The sequence below is a fragment of the Microplitis demolitor genome, chromosome 8, assembly GCF_026212275.2.
Source record: "Microplitis demolitor isolate Queensland-Clemson2020A chromosome 8, iyMicDemo2.1a, whole genome shotgun sequence".
Classification (NCBI taxonomy): domain Eukaryota; kingdom Metazoa; phylum Arthropoda; class Insecta; order Hymenoptera; family Braconidae; genus Microplitis; species Microplitis demolitor.
Window position 1 is genome coordinate 13,408,683 of NC_068552.1, and position 19,916 is coordinate 13,428,598.

The window sequence follows — 19,916 nt, forward strand, 5'->3', positions numbered from 1 at the left end:
TCTATAACTTATAGAGCTACCCCGTCCATGGTACGATAATACACCAATTTTATATAGTGGAAACCTAAGCAGAGTTGATTTTTTTTATTTTGCTCTACAATCGATTGAGGCAGTACGAAGTCTGCCGGGTCAGCTAGTATATATATATATATATATATATATATATATATATATATATATATATATATATATATATATATATATATATATATATATATATATATATATATATATATATAAGGGTGATTAAAAAATAATAAAATTTTTTTTTCGCAAACAGGTTCAAAAGTTTCATTTAGATAAAAAAAAAGACGCCTGTAAAAATTAGAGCTCTTAATATTAACATTGAGAGGTTTCGCATTGCACTTTTCCATTTTCCATATGAATAACATGAAAAAAAATTTTTTTTCGTCTTCTAATTTTTATAAGTAACTAACGATGCGTCATAGGAATAATTGGCAGGTATATTTTTGTAGGTAATTGAATGCTCTACAAAAAAAGTTTCTTATCATTTTTTGATAAATCTATTTGTTCAAAAGGTATTTGAGGTTGAAGTCGAATTCATATTAAATTTTAAGATCTTTTTACATTTCCGGCAAAACTATCAGACATATTACAGAATATCATGGGATCTTTTTTGTAGACAATTTTATTCCCTAGAAGTTATTCTTATAAAGGTTTTCCGAATTCCGCATTGTTCTCTAGTTATTTTTATTTTAATGTCAAGCTTTTAAAATCGATCAGAAAACTATTTCTTTTATGAGCTTGACAATAAAATAAAAATAACTAGAAAACAATGTGGAATTCGAAAAAAACTTTATACGAATAACTTCTAGGGAATAAAATTGTCTCCAAAAAAGGTCCCACGATATTTTGTAATAGTCTAAGAGCCGGACCTACTTCGACCTCTACCATTCCTGCCTATTGAGATATATTTTTTAGAACGCTTAGATAATAGATAAATACGCCTATAATAGCTTTCCTATCAAAATCCTGACCAAGCTATTTTTAAATAAATTAATAAAAATTAAATTTTTTTAAATTTTTTACCGTACTTGCAACCTGCCAAATTATACTTTAACCGACAGCAAATAATGCATAGAATATGCCGCGGTAGTCTTGCCTATCCATTTTTTGACCAAACTACCTGGCAAGCAGGTATAAACAGGTAAGTCAACATAAAAAAACTCCACCGATCTATGGAACGCTTTAATTTTACACCAAAATGTAGTTAATTTTATAACAATCACGATGGTATAGGATTGCCTACGAAAACCCGGTCATTAATATCCATTGTCAGGCTTTGAAGTTTAAAAATCGGAGCAAACAGTGATGCGCGAGAGAGAAAGTCGAGCGGCAAAAGTCTGTGCGTTAGAAGAAGACATAACATGACAGTTATGCGCGCTATATTCCCGAGATGTAGGCTACTACGCATGCTCTGTATCATACCTCTTATTATTACTCGGAATTATTTTGGAGCAATCGACAATAAAATTTATTTATTTTATAATTATAGATTATTATACATATATTTATAGATTATTTTACTTATATTTATAATTATATTAATTATATCTATAATTATAATAATGTTAGTATATGCATAATAAAAAATATATCCTAATTATAAATGAGAATATATACATTCATTTCTTATAATTTAACTTTTAACTAAGAAAACTTAAGTATAAGCAAAGGAAATTGAAAATTAATGAAAAAAAAAAAAAATAATAATATTTATTACATTTGTAATTTGTAAAAATATTTATTAAATATTATTTTATTTTTTTTTTTTTTTTTTCATTAATTTTCTATTTCCTTTGCTTATACTTAAGTTTTCTTAGTTAAAAGTTAAATTATAAAAAATGAATATATATATTCTCATTTATAATTAGGATATATTTTTTATTATGCATATACTAACATTATTATAATTATAGATATAATTAATATAATTATAAATATGAGTAAAATAATCTATAAATATAAGTATAATAATCTATAATTATAAAATAAATAAATTTTATCGTCGATTGCTCCAAAATAATTCCGAGTAATCATAAGAGGTATTAGACAGAGCATGCGCAGTAGCCTATATCTCGGGAATATAGCGCGCACAACTGTCATGGTATGTCTTCTTCTAACGCACAGACTTTTGCCGCTCGACTTTCTCTCTCGCGCATCACTGTTTGCTCCGATTTTTAAACTTCAAAGCCTGACAATGGATATTAATGACCGGGTTTTCGTAGGCAATCTTATACCATCGTGATTGTTATAAAATTAACTACATTTTGGTGTAAAATTAAAGCGGTCCATAGATCGGTGGAGTTTTTTTATATTGACTTACCTGTTTATACCCGCTTGCCAGTTTAGTCAAAAAAAGGTTAAGCAAGGCTACCGTGGCATATTCTATGCATTATTTGCTGTCGGTTAGAGTATAATTTGGCAGGTTGCGAGTACGGTAAAAAATTAAAAAAAATTTAATTTTTATTAATTTATTTAAAAATAGCTTGGTCAGGATTTTGATAGGAAATCTATTATAGGCGTATTTATCTATTATCTAAGCGTTTTAAAAAATATATTTCATTAGGTTGCAGGATCGGTGAAGGTCGAAGTAGGTCCGGCTCTTAGACTATAATAGGTCTGATAGTTTTTAGTTACATTTATTTCACTAGAGGCGCTTGCGCATTACCATCCTAGTACAGCTGTTTTTTTTTGCTAATTGGTAAGCCTGAATTTTTTCAATTCAATTTTTTTTTTATTTATATCAATTTTTTTGTTATCAATCGAGATATTTTAAGTAGATTCTTTTATGATTATAAAATAAATACTAATATAATTATAAAAAAAAAAAAAAAAAAAAAAAAAAAAAAAAAAAAAAACAACAAATTTTAATGAACGAAAATTTTAAATATTTTATATTTATTTCTGCTTCCCGCCATTTTTTCATTATTTTTTTATTATTTCATAATAAATGAGCATTATGAGTCGTGCACTTTCGGATTTTCCAAATTTTTTTTACAATTCGTTTCAACAACAGGGACTCAAATTTTGTGATCCCTGTTCTAAAATAATTAGGGAACGGTTGAGAGCAGCCTTGACCAACAAAATGTATACAGGCTCTCCTTTTCATTCGAAGGACTACATCGAGTCTTCGATATTTATCAACAATTATGTTTTTTCACGTCAACTTGATTTTCATAAAAATTTCTACATAAATGATATTAAAATAAAATTAATTGTAAATATCGGAAACGATCGATCGGTTCACGCTTGATTCCTTGAAATTCAAAGAGATTAGACTTTCCTTTCTTAGTGTTGAGAAAAAAGGCTTCTAACTACAAAAACGTAATGATCTTACCAATGTAATAATTTGATCATAAAAATTATAAATTTACCAAATCTTAAAAGTTTAAAATTATAATTAAAGAAAAACCAACTGAATTTTTTTTCTTTTCTTAAGTATCGATTAAAATTTTACTAAAGTTATACTTGACAGCAAAAGTTACAATATAACCAAATTACAAATAACAAATTTATAAATTTAATAAGTTTCTATTAATAAAAACAAATGTATTCCTAAAGTCATTTTAAACATATCGTTGATTTACTGTTTGAATATTACCTAGAATAATATTTTATTTTTCTTAATTTAATTTAAACTATTTATAATATTTATCGTTTATAATATTGTATTTCTTAGAAATATCATTCTTAGAACATTTATGCATTTGTGAAACAGAGAGCGTTGTAAAATTACACTTAAAAGTATGTGACAGTGTGCTACCTGTAGGTTCTTCTCTTTCTATCATAAGATACTAGTGAAATAATCGACAATCTGTGGCGACAATTAGTAAAATAAAAAAAAAAAAAAACATCGAGTCATTGTGTAAAATCGTATCTCACTTGGTGGATAATCGTTGCGGTGAACACTTCATCAAAAAAAAGTATCCTAAGTAAGTACGAAAATTTTTTTTTTATACTTGAATGCATAATATTGTTCGTTAAGTTTTATATAAATCGGGAAATGAAAGCCGCGGACAATATTATTTGGAAATGTAAGTCTGGTTATATTAATAAAAAAAAAAAAAGAAAACGAAAATAGGGAAAAAAAAAATCAAATTAAAAATTATTGTCAAAAAAATTTTATTTATTTATAAAATTAAACTTTGTAAGAATATAGCAGCGGTTATTATTTAGCAATGAAGGTCCAGTTCTATTGATTTAAAAAATTTGATGATTAAAAATTGGGTTAAAAATTTCAGCCAAACCAAAATTTATTCATTTTTAAAAATTAGCATTTTAAGAAACGTACAGCGAATATTATTTAACAATGTTAGTCCGGTACTATTGAAAAAAAAAATTTAAAAAAAAATTTGATAATTAAATATTAAGTTAATAATTATTGGCGAAAAAAAAATTATTTATTTTTAAAAATTAGCGTTTTAACAAAGGTACAGCGAATATTATTTAGGAATGTAAGTCCGGTTCTATTGATAAGAAAAAATAAAAAAAAAATTTGATAATTAAAAATTGGGTTGAAAATAATCGGCAAAAAAAAAATTAATTTATTTTTAAATATTAGCGTTGTAAAAAAAGGTATAGCGAATATTATTTAGCAATGTAAGTTCGGTTCTATTGTGAAAAAAAAAAAATTAAAAAAAAAAATTTGTTAATTAAAAATTACGTTAAAAATTATCGGCAAAAAAAAAATTTATTTATTTTTAAAATATAGCGTTGTAAAAAAAGTCAAGCGAATGTTATTTAGCAATGTATGTCCGGTTCTATTGATGAAAAAAAAATAAAAAAAAATTTGGTAATTAAAAATTAAGTTAAAAATTATCGGCGAAAAAGAAATTTATTTATTTTTAAAATATAGCGTTGTAAAAAAAGTCAAGCGAATATTATCTAGCAACGTCAGTGCGGTTCTATTGATAAAAAAAAAAATAAAAAAAAAATTTGATAATTAAAAATTGGGTTGAAAATAATCGGCAAAAAAAAAATTAATTTATTTTTAAAAATTAGCGTTTTAAGAAAGGTACAGCAATATTATTTAGCAATGTAAGTTCGGTTCTATTGTGAAAAAAAAAAAATTAAAAAAAAATTTGTTAATTAAAAATTACGTTAAAAATAATCGGCAAAAAAAAATTTATTTATTTTTAAAATATAGCGTTGTAAAAAAAGTCAAGCGAATATTATTTAGCAACGTCAGTGCGGTTCTATTGATAAAAAAAAAATAAAAAAAAAATTTGATAATTAAAAATTGCGTTAAAAATTATCGGCAAAAAAAAAATTTATTTATTTTTAAAATATAGCGTTGTAAAAAAAGTCAAGCGAATGTTATTTAGCAATGTATGTCCGGTTCTATTGTGAAAAAAAAAAAATTAAAAAAAAATTTGTTAATTAAAAATTACGTTAAAAATTATCGGCAAAAAAAAATTTATTTATTTTTAAAATATAGCGTTGTAAAAAAAGTCAAGCGAATGTTATTTAGCAATGTATGTCCGGTTCTATTGATGAAAAAAAAATAAAAAAAAATTTGGTAATTAAAAATTAAGTTAAAAATTATCAGCAAAATAAAACTTATTTATTTTTAAAAATTAGCGTTTTAAGAAAGGTATAGCGAATATTATTTAGCAATGTAAGTTCGGTTCTATCGCAAAAAAAAAAATTTTTTAAAAATTTGTTAATTAAAAATTAGGTTAAAAATTATCGGCAAAAAAAAATTTATTTATTTTTAAAAATTAGCGTTTTAAGAAAGGTACAGGGAATATTATTTAGGAATGTATAACCGGTTCTATGGATAAAAAAAAATAAAAAAAAATTTGATAATTAAAAATTAAGTTAAAAATTATCGGCGAAAAAAAATTTATTTATTTTTAAAAATTAGCGTTTTAAGAAAGGTACAACGAATATTATTTAGCAATGTTAGTCCGGTTCTATTGCAAAAAAAAATAAAAAAAAAATTTGTGAATTAAAAATTGGGTTAAAAATTATCGGCAAAAAAAATATTTATTTATTTTTAAAATATAGCGTTGTAAAAAAATTCAAGCGAATATTATTTAGCAACGTCAGTGCGGTTCTATTAATAAAAAAAAAAATAAAAAAAAAATTTGGTAATTAAAAATTAAGTTAAAAATTATCAGCAAAAAAAAACTTATTTATTTTTAAAAATTAGCGTTTTAAGAAAGGTATAGCGAATATTATTTAGCAATGTAAGTTCGGTTCTATCGCAAAAAAAAAAATTTTTTAAAAATTTGTTAATTAAAAATTAGGTTAAAAATTATCGGCAAAAAAAAATTTATTTATTTTTAAAAATTAGCGTTTTAAGAAAGGTACAGGGAATATTATTTAGGAATGTATAACCGGTTCTATGGATAAAAAAAAATAAAAAAAAATTTGATAATTAAAAATTAAGTTAAAAATTATCGGCGAAAAAAAATTTATTTATTTTTAAAAATTAGCGTTTTAAGAAAGGTACAACGAATATTATTTAGCAATGTTAGTCCGGTTCTATTGCAAAAAAAAATAAAAAAAAAATTTGTGAATTAAAAATTGGGTTAAAAATTATCGGCAAAAAAAATATTTATTTATTTTTAAAATATAGCGTTGTAAAAAAATTCAAGCGAATATTATTTAGCAACGTCAGTGCGGTTCTATTAATAAAAAAAAAAATAAAAAAAAAATTTGGTAATTAAAAATTAAGTTAAAAATTATCAGCAAAAAAAAACTTATTTATTTTTAAAAATTAGCGTTTTACGAAAGGTACAGGGAATATTATTTAGGAATGTAAGTCCGGTTCTATTGATAAAAAAAAATGTATTTTTAAAGTCATTTTAAACATATTGTTGATTTCCAGTTTGAATATTACCTAAAATAATATTTTTTTTTCTTAATTTAATTTAAACTATTAATAATATTTGTCGTTCATAATGTCGTATTTCTTAGAAATATCATTCTTAGAACATTTATGAATTTGTGAGACAGAGAGCGTTGAGAAATTACACTTAAAAGTGTGTGACAGTATGCTACCTGTAGTTTCTTCTCTTTCTATCATAAGATACTAGTGAAATAATCGACAATCTGTGGCGACAATTAGTAAAATAAAAAAAAAAAAAAAACATCGAGTCATTGTGTAAAATCGTATCTCACTTGGTGGATAATCGTTGCGGTGAACACTTCATCAAAAAAAAGTATCCTAAGTAAGTACGAAAATTTTTTTTTATACTTGAATGCATAATATTGTTCGTTAAGTTTTATATAAATCGGGAAATGAAAGTCGCGGACAATATTAGTTGGAAATGTAAGTCTGGTTATATTAATAAAAAAAAAAAAGAAAACGAAAATAGGGAAAAAAAACTCAAATTAAAAATTATTGTCAAAAAAATTTTATTTATTTATAAAATTAAACTTTGTAAGAATATAGCAGCGGTTATTATTTAGCAATGTATGTCCGGTTCTATTGATGAAAAAAAAATAAAAAAAAATTTGGTAATTAAAAATTAAGTTAAAAATTATCAGCAAAATAAAACTTATTTATTTTTAAAAATTAGCGTTTTAAGAAAGGTACAGCAATATTATTTAGCAATGTAAGTTCGGTTCTATTGTGAAAAAAAAAAAATTAAAAAAAAATTTGTTAATTAAAAATTACGTTAAAAATTATCGGCAAAAAAAAAATTTATTTATTTTTAAAATATAGCGTTGTAAAAAAAGTCAAGCGAATGTTATTTAGCAATGTATGTCCGGTTCTATTGTGAAAAAAAAAAAATTAAAAAAAAATTTGTTAATTAAAAATTACGTTAAAAATTATCGGCAAAAAAAAAATTTATTTATTTTTAAAATATAGCGTTGTAAAAAAAGTCAAGCGAATATTATTTAGCAACGTCAGTGCGGTTCTATTGATAAAAAAAAAATAAAAAAAAAATTTGATAATTAAAAATTGGGTTGAAAATAATCGGCAAAAAAAAAATTAATTTATTTTTAAAAATTAGCGTTTTAAGAAAGGTACAGCAATATTATTTAGCAATGTAAGTTCGGTTCTATTGTGAAAAAAAAAAAATTAAAAAAAAAATTTGTTAATTAAAAATTACGTTAAAAATTATCGGCAAAAAAAAAATTTATTTATTTTTAAAATATAGCGTTGTAAAAAAAGTCAAGCGAATATTATTTAGCAACGTCAGTGCGGTTCTATTGATAAAAAAAAAATAAAAAAAAAATTTGATAATTAAAAATTGGGTTGAAAATAATCGGCAAAAAAAAAATTAATTTATTTTTAAAAATTAGCGTTTTAAGAAAGGTACAGCAATATTATTTAGCAATGTAAGTTCGGTTCTATTGTGAAAAAAAAAAAATTAAAAAAAAAAATTTGTTAATTAAAAATTACGTTAAAAATTATCGGCAAAAAAAAAATTTATTTATTTTTAAAATATAGCGTTGTTAAAAAAGTCAAGCGAATATTATTTAGCAACGTCAGTGCGGTTCTATTGATAAAAAAAAAAATAAAAAAAAAATTTGATAATTAAAAATTGGGTTGAAAATAATCGGCAAAAAAAAAATTAATTTATTTTTAAAAATTAGCGTTTTAAGAAAGGTACAGCAATATTATTTAGCAATGTAAGTTCGGTTCTATTGTGAAAAAAAAAAAATTAAAAAAAAAATTTGTTAATTAAAAATTACGTTAAAAATTATCGGCAAAAAAAAAATTTATTTATTTTTAAAATATAGCGTTGTAAAAAAAGTCAAGCGAATATTATTTAGCAACGTCAGTGCGGTTCTATTGATAAAAAAAAAATAAAAAAAAAATTTGATAATTAAAAATTGGGTTGAAAATAATCGGCAAAAAAAAAATTAATTTATTTTTAAAAATTAGCGTTTTAAGAAAGGTATAGCAATATTATTTAGCAATGTAAGTTCGGTTCTATTGCAAAAAAAAAAAATTAAAAAAAAATTTGTTAATTTAAAATTACGTTAAAAATTATCGGCAAAAAAAAATTTATTTATTTTTAAAATATAGCGTTGTAAAAAAAGTCAAGCGAATATTATTTAGCAACGTCAGTGCGGTTCTATTGATAAAAAAAAAAAATAAAAAAAAAATTTGGTAATTAAAAATTGGGTTACAAATTATCGGAAACAAAAAATTTATTTATTTTCAAAATATAGCGTTGTAAAAAAAGTAAAGGGAATAATATTTAGGAATGTAAGTCCGGTTTTATTGATAAAAAAAAATTAAAAAATAACTTGGTAATTAAAAAGTGATTAAAACATTATCGGTGGGGAAAAATTTTTCCACTTTGAAACATTAGATTCGCAAAAAAAAGGCTGTAAATATTACATAAGGATGTAGGTCCGGTTCTATTGCTAAAAAAAAACAATATCTATCTTTTGCAGATTCATCCAATATCTCACAACAGTATAAGCCAAACAATGAATGGGTTTCGAGGCAAAACTAAAGGTGAATGAGAAAATATAATATTAAAATGTATATTATGATAATGAATAATGGGTACAAAAAAAATGATATAAATTTTTCAGTTGTTAGCTTTATTTGGACAATAATAAAGAAAACGAGTACGATGTTAATTGCAGTATGATTTTATTTGATAAGTTTAAGTTAAATCTTTAAAGTTAAATAAAATTTAATTTTCTGAATCTTACAGGGAGAGGAAGAAGAATGAAAGAAACGCGTGCCCGCCCAGCACTACAACGCGATGCCATCGCGCCAAACGGACCACGAACTCGACTTAGAACTGACCGAGGTGGACCAACCAACGAAGCGGGCACTCTCAACAACCCGCAGCTGCCCGGAGCTCAGCATCCGGCAGGCAATGCCAACCAGCTTCAACGACACCAGGAGCCAGGGGCTGTAAACAACCCGCAGCTGCCAAATGCTCAGCAACTAGATGACAATGTCAACCAGATGCCAAGACATCAGGAACCGGGGGCTGTTAACAACCCACAGCTGCCAAATGCTCAGCAACTAGATGACAATGTCAACCAGATGCCGAGACATCAGGAACCAGGGGCTGTTAACAACCCACAGCTGCCAAATGCTCAGCAACTAGCTAACAATGTCAACCAGATGCCGAGACATCAGGAACCGGGGGCTGTTAACAACCCACAGCTGCCAAATGCTCAGCAACTAGCTAACAATGTCAACCAGATGCCGAGACATCAGGAACCGGGGGCTGTTAACAACCCACAGCTGCCAAATGCTCAGCAACTAGCTAACAATGTCAACCAGATGCCGAGACATCAGGAACCGGGGGCTGTTAACAACCCACAGCTGCCAAATGCTCAGCAACTAGCTAACAATGTCAACCAGATGCCGAGACATCAGGAACCGGGGGCTGTTAACAACCCACAGCTGCCAAATGCTCAGCAACTAGCTAACAATGTCAACCAGATGCCGAGACATCAGGAACCGGGGGCTGTAAACAACCCACAGCTGCCAAATGCTCAGCAACTAGCTAACAATGTCAACCAGATGCTGAGACATCAGGAACCGGGGGCTGTTAACAACCCACAGCTGCCAAATGCTCAGCAACTAGCTAACAATGTCAACCAGATGCCGAGACATCAGGAACCGGGGGCTGTTAACAACCCACAGCTGCCAAATGCTCAGCAACTAGCTAACAATGTCAACCAGATGCCGAGACATCAGGAACCGGGGATTGTAAACAACTCACAGCTGCCAAATGCTCAGCAACTGATTGGCAATGCTAACCAGTTATCAAGATCCTTAATGCTGCCAAATTTTAGCATACCACCTCCAAAGATTGCGCAGCGACCGTCTTCTATCGAGCCCCATCTGCCATCAAAGCGCACAATGAAAGCCATTCAAAAGTTCAACCGCAATTACTCGAAGCTCTTGGAACAGGTTGGAAAAAATCAGCAGCAATCCCAAGAGTTGTCAGGATGGAATCAACTGCAGCAGCAACGATTGCAACCACAGAAGCAGCAATTGCAACTGCAGCAGCAGCAACTGATGCAGCAGCAATTGCAACCACAGCAGCAGCATTTGCAACCACAGCAGCAGCAATTGCAACCACAGCAGCAGCAATTGCAACCACAGCAGCAGCAATCACAACCACAGCAGCAGCAACTGCAACTACAGCAGCAGCAATTGCAACCACAGCAGCAGCAATTGCAACCACAGCAGCAGCAATCACAACCACAGCAGCAGCAACTGCAACTACAGCAGCAGCAATGGCTATCACAGCAGCAGCAATTCTTACTACTGCAGCAGCAAGTGCTACCTCAGCAGCAACAATTGCTCCTACAGCAGCAGCCATTGCTACCACACCAGCTGCAATTGTTACCGCAACAGCAGCCACTTCTTCAACAGCAACCTGGGATCTTACTTCCTCCTAATTTAGCCCATCAGCACATTTATCCTCCATTTAATTTTCCTAATCATCCACCGAATTTCTCTACTCTTTTCTATCCGTACTTCTGCCTTCCTAATCAATACGCTCGTCCTTAGAGTTTACTGAGAAAAAAAATATTCTTTAACAATATATTCAAAGACAGTATCCGTCTACAGTATACTTCTCGTATTTGTATATCTATATTTAGTAAAATCTAGTAAATATAAATATACAAATACATGAATGGTTAGGTACTGGGTCTTTTACATTATGTTATAATAATAATAATAATATTATTAAAAAAAATATTTATAACATAAATTTTAATAAAAAAAATAATAATAATCATAACAATATTGATATCATTAATAATTAAAATTATAATAATTATTCACTTTTTTAAAAAGCTGTACGTTTTTCCAAAAAAAAAAAAAAAATAAATCAACAATTTATAAAAATGTATTAAGTTATTAATAATATTATTCTTGAAAAAAAAACTGTGATTTATTCTATCCATGTGTTTAGTTTAAAAATTATAGTCAAAAAATATAAATAATTTAAAAAAAAAAAATTTCTTTTAACTATAACACTCAGAATTCAAATTTTCGCTCTCATTTTATAAAACAAAATGGCCGACATTAACCTATGGGTTGTTGACGTTAAAAGGTTTAAGTGAAAGTAGTGAGTCAAAGTAATGTCTGAATTATTTTGTTTACTTAATTTTCGTACATAAAAATTAATTATTTACATTTATAATAAAATAAAAAATTAAGGAATCAATAATTATTACTTATTAAAAAAAAAAAATTCATTTCTTGCCTCGTTTCTCTTTTTAACATATTTCTATCTTGTCTTTGCTCTCAGCTGCCTCCGGTCGTTCCGTACCCTTTGATAATATTCATCTCTATCGATGATCGAGATGGAAACAATGGTTCAACTTTAATTATTTTAATAATTCAAAAGTGACGCTATATTGTTTTAATGTAATTTTACAAATATTAGCTTTAATAATATGTTGTTTTTTATTGGATTCACTAAAGCCTCCTTAGATAGTAAACGTCAATTAACGTAATTAAATTACGATGTATATCTAAAAAAATTTAATTGGACAACTAAATAAGGTAAATATGTTTGGAGATTAGAAGAATTAATTTAATCTTGATTAATGGATAAATAAATAAAATATCAGAAATGATCAACAATAATCTTCACTTAAATGATTTGAAGGTTAGAATACAAAGAAGAATACAACGATGAAAGGTACAAGCATAATAATCATGAGGAAATGATAATACTACGGAAGGAATAATGGAATTTTGTCATCGCTTACATACTGAAGATGTGAATTTTATAATACTAGGGACATGATTGATTATTTTACAATACTTACAAAAACAGGTAAATTTTATTCGATACAACAAACATGAAAGAGGCAAATATTTTAACACTACATAAATTAATTTCAGCAATGAATAAAAGATAAATTGGCATATTTGGAAACACGACAATTACCATAATTATTTATGGTCTGAAAATATAAACTAAAAAGTGAAAAAGTGATTGCAAAATTGTATAGGAATGAGGGGCCGGTACTGCTGACAAAAAAAATATTTGAAAAATGTATTAACAATTTGATCGCTAAAATTTGATGGCCAAACAAAAAAATTACCTAATTTCGAAGAATTTGTATTGTAAAAAAGCATAAGTGAAATTGTATACGGATGAAAGGGCCGGTACTGCTGATAAAAAAATATTTGAGAAATTTATTTACAAATTAATCGCTATAATCTGATGGCCAAAAAAGAAATTAATTTATTTTTAAGAATTTGTATTGTGAAAAAGTGTTTGTGAAATCGTATAGGGATGACGGGCCGGTACTGCTGATGAAAAAATATTTGAAACATTTTTTTACAAACTAATCGCTATAATTTGATGGCCAAAAAAATTAATTTATTTTTAAGAATTTGTATTGTAAAAAAGTGATTGCGAAATTGTATGGGGATGAGGGGCCGGTACTGCTGATAAAAAAATATTTGAGAAATTCATTTATAAATTAATACACAATATCGCTCACTTTTTTACAATTCAAATTCTTGAAAATTAACTAATTTTTTTTGTTGACCATCAAATTATAGCAATTAATTTGTAAATAAATTTTTCAAAAATTTTTTTATCAGCAGTATCGGCCCCTCATCCCCATAAAATTTTGCAATCACTTTTTTTGTAGAATTTGTATTATGGAAAAGCATAAGCGAAATTGTATAGGGATGAGGAGCCGGTATTGTTGATAAAAAAATATTTGAGAAATTTATTTACAAATCAATTGCTATAATTTGAAGGCCAAGAAAAAAAATTAATCAATTTTTAACAATTTGCATTGTGAAACAGTGCGAGCGAAATTGTATAAAGATGAGGGGCCGGAACTGCTGATGAAAGAATATTTGAAAAATTTATTTTCAAATTAATTGCTATAATTTGAAGGCAAAAAAAAAATTAATTTATTTTTGAGAATTTGTATTGTGAGAAACTGTTTGCAAAATCGTATAGGGATGAGGGGCCGGTACTGCTGAAAAAAAAATATTTGAGAAATTTTTTTACATATTAATCGCTATAATCTAATGGCAAAAAAAAAATTAATTTATTTTAAAGAATTAGTATTGTGAAAAAGTGTTTGTGAAATCGTATAGGGATGACGGGCCGGTACTGCGGATAAAAAAAATATTTGAGAAATTTTTTTACATATTAATCGCTATAATCTGATGGCAAAAAAAAAAATTAATTTATTTGAAAAAATTTGTCTTGTGAAAAAGTGATTGCGAAATTGTATAGGGATGAGGGACCGGTACTGCTGATGAAAAAATATTTGAGTAATTCGTTTATAAATTAATACATAATGTAGCTCTCGCTTTTTCACAATACAAATTCTTCAAAATTAACTAATTTTTCTTTTTGGCCATCAGGTTATAGCAATTAATTTGTAAATAAATTTTTTTAATATTTTTTCATCAGCAGTACCGGCCCCTTATCCGTATACAATTTCGCAATCACTTATTCACAATACAAATTCTTAAAAATAAATTAATTTTTTTTTGACCATCAAATTATAGCAATTGATTTGTAAATAAATTTCTCAAATATTTTTTTATCAAAAATACTGGCTCCTCATCCCTATACTATTTCGCAAATACTTTTTTTGTAGAATTTGTATTGTAAAAAAGCATAAGCGAAATTGTATAGGAATGAGGAGCCGGTACTGCTGATAAAAAAATATTTGAAAAATTTATTTACAAATTGATGCTCTTAAAGTGATGGCCAAAAAAAAAAATTAATTTATTTTTGATAATCTGTATTGTGAAAAAGTGAGAGCGACATTGTAAAGGGATGAGGGGTTAGTACTGCTGATAAAAAAATATTTGAAAAATTTTTTTACAAATTAATCGCTATAATTTGATGGCCAACAAAAAAATTAATTAATTTCTAAGAATTTGTATTGTGAAATAACCTAAGTGAAATTGTTGAGGGATAAGAGGCTGGTACTGCTGATAAAAAAATATTTGAAAAATTTTTTTACAAATTAATTGCTATAGTTTGATGGCTAAAAAAAAAAAATTTATTTATTTTTAAGAATCTGTATTGTGAAAAAGTGAGAGCGACATTGTGTAGGGATTAAGGGCCGGTTCTGCTGATAAAAAAATATTTGAGAAATTTATTAACAAATTAATGTTTTTAAATTGATGGCCAAAAAAAAAATTTATTTATTTTTAAGAATCTGTATTGTGAAAAAGTGAGAGCGACATTGTATAGGGATGAGGGGTCAGTACTGCTGATAAAAAAATATTTGAAAAATTTTTTTACATATTAATCGCTATAATTTGATGGCCAAAAAAAAAATTAATTTATTTTAAAGAATTTGTATTGTGAAAACCCCGTATAGGGATGACGGGCCGGTACTGCTGAGGAAAAAATATTTGAGTAATTCATTTATAAATTAATACCCAATGTAGCTCTCACTTTTTCACAATACAAATTCTTCAAAATTAACTAATTTTTTTTTTCGGCCATCAAATTATAGCAATTTATTTGTAAAAAACTTTTTCAAATATTTTTTTATCAGCAGTAGCGGCCCCTCATCCCTATACATTTCGCTTACACTTTTTCGCAATACAAATTGTTAAAAATTAATTAATATTTTTTTTGGCCATCAAATTATAGCAATTGATTTGTAAATAAATTTCTTAAATATTTTTTTATCAAAAATACTGGCTCCTCATCCCTATACTATTCCGCAAATACCTTTTTTTGTAGAATTTGTATTGTAAAAAAGCATAAGCGAAATTGTATAGGAATGAGGAGCCGGTACTGCTGATAAAAAAATATTTGAAAAATTTATTTACAAATTGATGCTCTTAAAGTGATGGCCAAAAAAAAAAATTAATTTATTTTTGATAATCTGTATTGTGAAAAAGTGAGAGCGACATTGTAAAGGGATGAGGGGTTAGTACTGCTGATAAAAAAATATTTGAAAAATTTTTTTACAAATTAATCGCTATAATTTGATGGCCAACAAAAAAATTAATTAATTTCTAAGAATTTGTATTGTGAAATAACCTAAGTGAAATTGTTGAGGGATAAGAGGCTGGTACTGCTGATAAAAAAATATTTGAAAAATTTTTTTACAAATTAATTGCTATAGTTTGATGGCTAAAAAAAAAAAATTTATTTATTTTTAAGAATCTGTATTGTGAAAAGGTGAGAGCGACATTGTGTAGGGATTAAGGGCCGGTTCTGCTGATAAAAAAATATTTGAGAAATTTATTAACAAATTAATGTTTTTAAATTGATGGCCAAAAAAAAAATTTATTTATTTTTAAGAATCTGTATTGTGAAAAAGTGAGAGCGACATTGTATAGGGATGAGGGGTCAGTACTGCTGATAAAAAAATATTTGAAAAATTTTTTTACATATTAATCGCTATAATTTGATGGCCAAAAAAAAAATTAATTTATTTTTAATAATCTGTATTGTGAAAAAGTGAGAGCGGCATTGTAAAGGGATAAGGGGTCAAGACTGCTGATAAAATCATATTTGATAATGTTTTACAAATCAATTGCTATAATTTGATGGCCAAAAAAAAAAATTTATTTATTTCTAAGAATCTGTATTATAAAAAAGTGAGAGCCACATTGGGTAGGGATTAAGGGCCGGTTCTGCTGATAAAAAAATATTTGAGAAATTTATTAACAAATTAATGTTTTTAAATTTATGGCCGAAAAAAAAAAATTATTTATTTTTAATAATCTGTACTGTGAAAAAGTGAGAGCGACATTGTATAGGGATGAAGGGCTGGTTCTGCTGATAAAAAAATATTTGAGAAATTTATTAACAAATTAATTGCTATAATTTAGTGGCTAAAAAAAAAAATTAATTAATTTGGAAGAATTTGTATTGTGAAAAAGTGTGAGTGAATATTGTACAACGATATTGGCTCGTTTCTGGTGATGAATTATCTCTAAAAAATACATGATGGGAAAATATTGGTAAAAATCGTTCGAATAGAGCAATATTACAATTTGGTTAAATTGAAATCGTTAATATTCATCTATAAATCGTTTTTTATTATTAATAATTTTTAGTTTTTTGACATGCTTATTTGCTTGTAGCTAGAAATCATCTAACTGCTGCTTAGTTTTATTCTTTTACTTACTAAATTTTTTACCGAGCACTTTTTGAGATACTAAAAATGCGTTTTGATAAGAATTACAGCGATTTGTTCGAATCGTGATTATTATTAATTTTGTAAGTTTTGATGATTTCTATTCGAACTTACGAATGCGTCTTACGCCAGGAGCATTGGCTTTTTAATGATTAAAAATTATTTAAATGTTGCTTAGTTTTACTATCTTACTTACAAAATTTTTTACTGTACACCTTTTAGGAAACTAAAAGGTCGTTTCGATAAGAATCACAACCCCGCTTAAAAAATTCGTTAGATTCTTATAGTTGTATACATAAGGCCTTATACTTAACTATGGCACTTCTCATAGAACTTAATTATTCCTAAGAAATCTCTATGATAATATATGAGAATCTATTGAATTCCATGAGTTTTTCTATACAGGGCACGATTCGTCTGAAATGTGGTTGTAAATAATTTTGTAAGTCAGGGATGATTTCCATTCGAACATAAGAATGCGTCTTATGCTAGGAGCATTGACGTTTTAATAATTAGAAACTATTTAACGGTTGCTTAGATTTATTATTTTATTTATAAAATTGTTAATTGAACACCTTTTAGGAAACTAAAAGTGCATTTTCATAAGAATCTTCAAGATTCGTCTGAAATGCCGTTCTTAACATTTTTCTAACTTCAAAGCACTAATAATTTGATGGCTTTGCAGAATTTCATTTTTTGCTATTTTTTAGGCAATTACTATAGAATCTAGGTGAAAACGACATGTTTGAAAAGAGCCTGGTTTTTAATGAATTTCTGCTTGTAGTTATATGTCTACATAATGTACAATATTGGCCATAAATTCACGACGGGTGGCGTTCAAATCGGTAAAATAAACTAAAGATAAATAAACATTTAGAAAAATTAAATTTAAATAGATAAAAAAGTAGATAATATAAAAATTTTATAAAAAAAACAAACAGTAAAAAAATACTTAGGTAATAATTTAAATGGATAAAAAAATATATCGGTAATAAAAATAACAGAAAAATGAAAACTCTAAAAAAAAAAAATTAGCCAATTAAAACTGAGGATAAAAAAATAGCGCGCATTTTTAAAATCGGCTAACAAAAAATTGGTATAATTATAAATATTGATATATGAAAAAAACAATAAAAAAAATACATAATAAAAAAAAAGATAAATATACATTAATCTATTCGATTAAGCTAATAATTATAAAAAATTGCAAAAACAAAAATTTATAATTATATAAATTGATAAAAAAAATTCTGTATAATTAAAAATATAGATGAAAAAAAAAAAAAAAATAATCAATTTCCTGAGTAAAAAAAATTGCGGATAAATATAAATAAGAATTAATATAATATAGATAAATAAATAAAAGAATAAATATATAATTGTAAAAAAAACACACCAATTTTTAAACATTTGGATGAATATAATTATCTATATTTAAACATATAGATAAATAAACAATTGCACAAAAGATTTGATTTCAAAATAAATATACTTGTTATCGGAAGGACACAGATTCCAAGCCCAGCAGATTAATTTTATAAATATTTATTTTGAAATCAAATCTATTTAAATTTAATTTTCTAAATGTTTATTTATCTTTAGTTTATTTTACCGATTTGAACGCCACCCATCGTGAATTTATGGCCAATATTGTAAGTCATGTCATATTTTTATATAAACAGTGATGACATCACTTTTACAATACGTAAATTCCGACTTCTGTAATTTAAATTGAGTAAATTCTTATATATAAATATTTTGGCAATCACTATCTTTGTCAAAGAAGGGGAATTAAAAATTTGTAGATGTCACTGTTCTACCATTCCCTCTAAGTCGATAGAATAGTTTGTCATATGTATATCTACTTCTCACCACTAGATGGTGCTCGCTACTGTCGGTAAGGACTCTTTTTATCGACGAAAAACCCTCCAACATCTTCTTAATTTGAACTTATTCGTCTTTACTTCGAGCACGATAGTCATTCACCTTACTTTTGACTTGCTGAATCAAGTCGAAAAAAAGTTATTTATTCGCCTTACTTTCGCCTTAATATATAAAAATTATTTAACCTTAGTTTTGACTTTTTCGCCTTGTAATTTAAGTTGAATAAGTCTACATCAAGTCAGTTTCGACTTGATTTAAACTTTTTCGTCTTAAATCGTGACTAAGTAAGTCAGATAAGTCCAAACCAAGGCGGAAACTCAATGTATTTCATAACTCCGTAAAAAAAAGTTGTTTTTCTTGTGAAAAACGGCTCCAAATTTCGACTTGTTAAACCTAGTCTAAATCAAGTTTTATTTTTGACCCGGGAAAACCCAGTTTTTTCGGCCTTTAATTTTTTTTTTTTTTTTTTTCCATAAGTAAAAAGAAGTTCATTAACCCACTTTGTAATTTAATATAAAAATATAATGTAAAGTTTAAGTAAATAAATCTCTAGAGTTCAATGTCCTCATTCGAATCCCATGGTATTGTTATTATGATTTACTGCAATCGAAAATAAAATAATAGAGCTCTTATTCAAATGAGTAGAAGCTTTATGAACGCTGTCTCTGGGTAACAAAACCATAAGAGCTAAAGTAAAAAAAATATTAAAAACAAAAACAATAAAACTTGAATAGTCAACTCATAAATACTCACAGGATGAAAAATATCCTCGAAAATAAAATACCATTGATTCACTGTCGTCCTATTTTTTTTATCTAGAGCGATTCTTTACTATCTTTTCCAATAGTTATCACTACTCTTTTTTTAATATATTTTTTTTTAGTTGTCTCATCATTTTTTATTTAGCATTCAAGCTGTAATAATAAATGACAAGCTGAGGAAAAAAGATTTTT

At 26.7% G+C, this 19,916-nt stretch overlaps 1 protein-coding gene and 1 long non-coding RNA gene across 6 annotated transcripts in view; both read left to right on the top strand.

Annotated features, from left to right (window-relative positions):
• Positions 1 to 19,916, top strand: part of LOC103573304 (papilin) — a 116,080-nt gene that overhangs the window by 55,832 nt on the left and 40,332 nt on the right. The gene's annotated exons all lie outside the window — the stretch shown is intronic.
• Positions 12,039 to 14,298, top strand: LOC128668432 (uncharacterized). Its single transcript, XR_008404157.1, has 3 exons — positions 12,039 to 12,487; positions 12,594 to 12,764; positions 12,833 to 14,298. It is a non-coding gene; the product is annotated as an uncharacterized LOC128668432 (long non-coding RNA).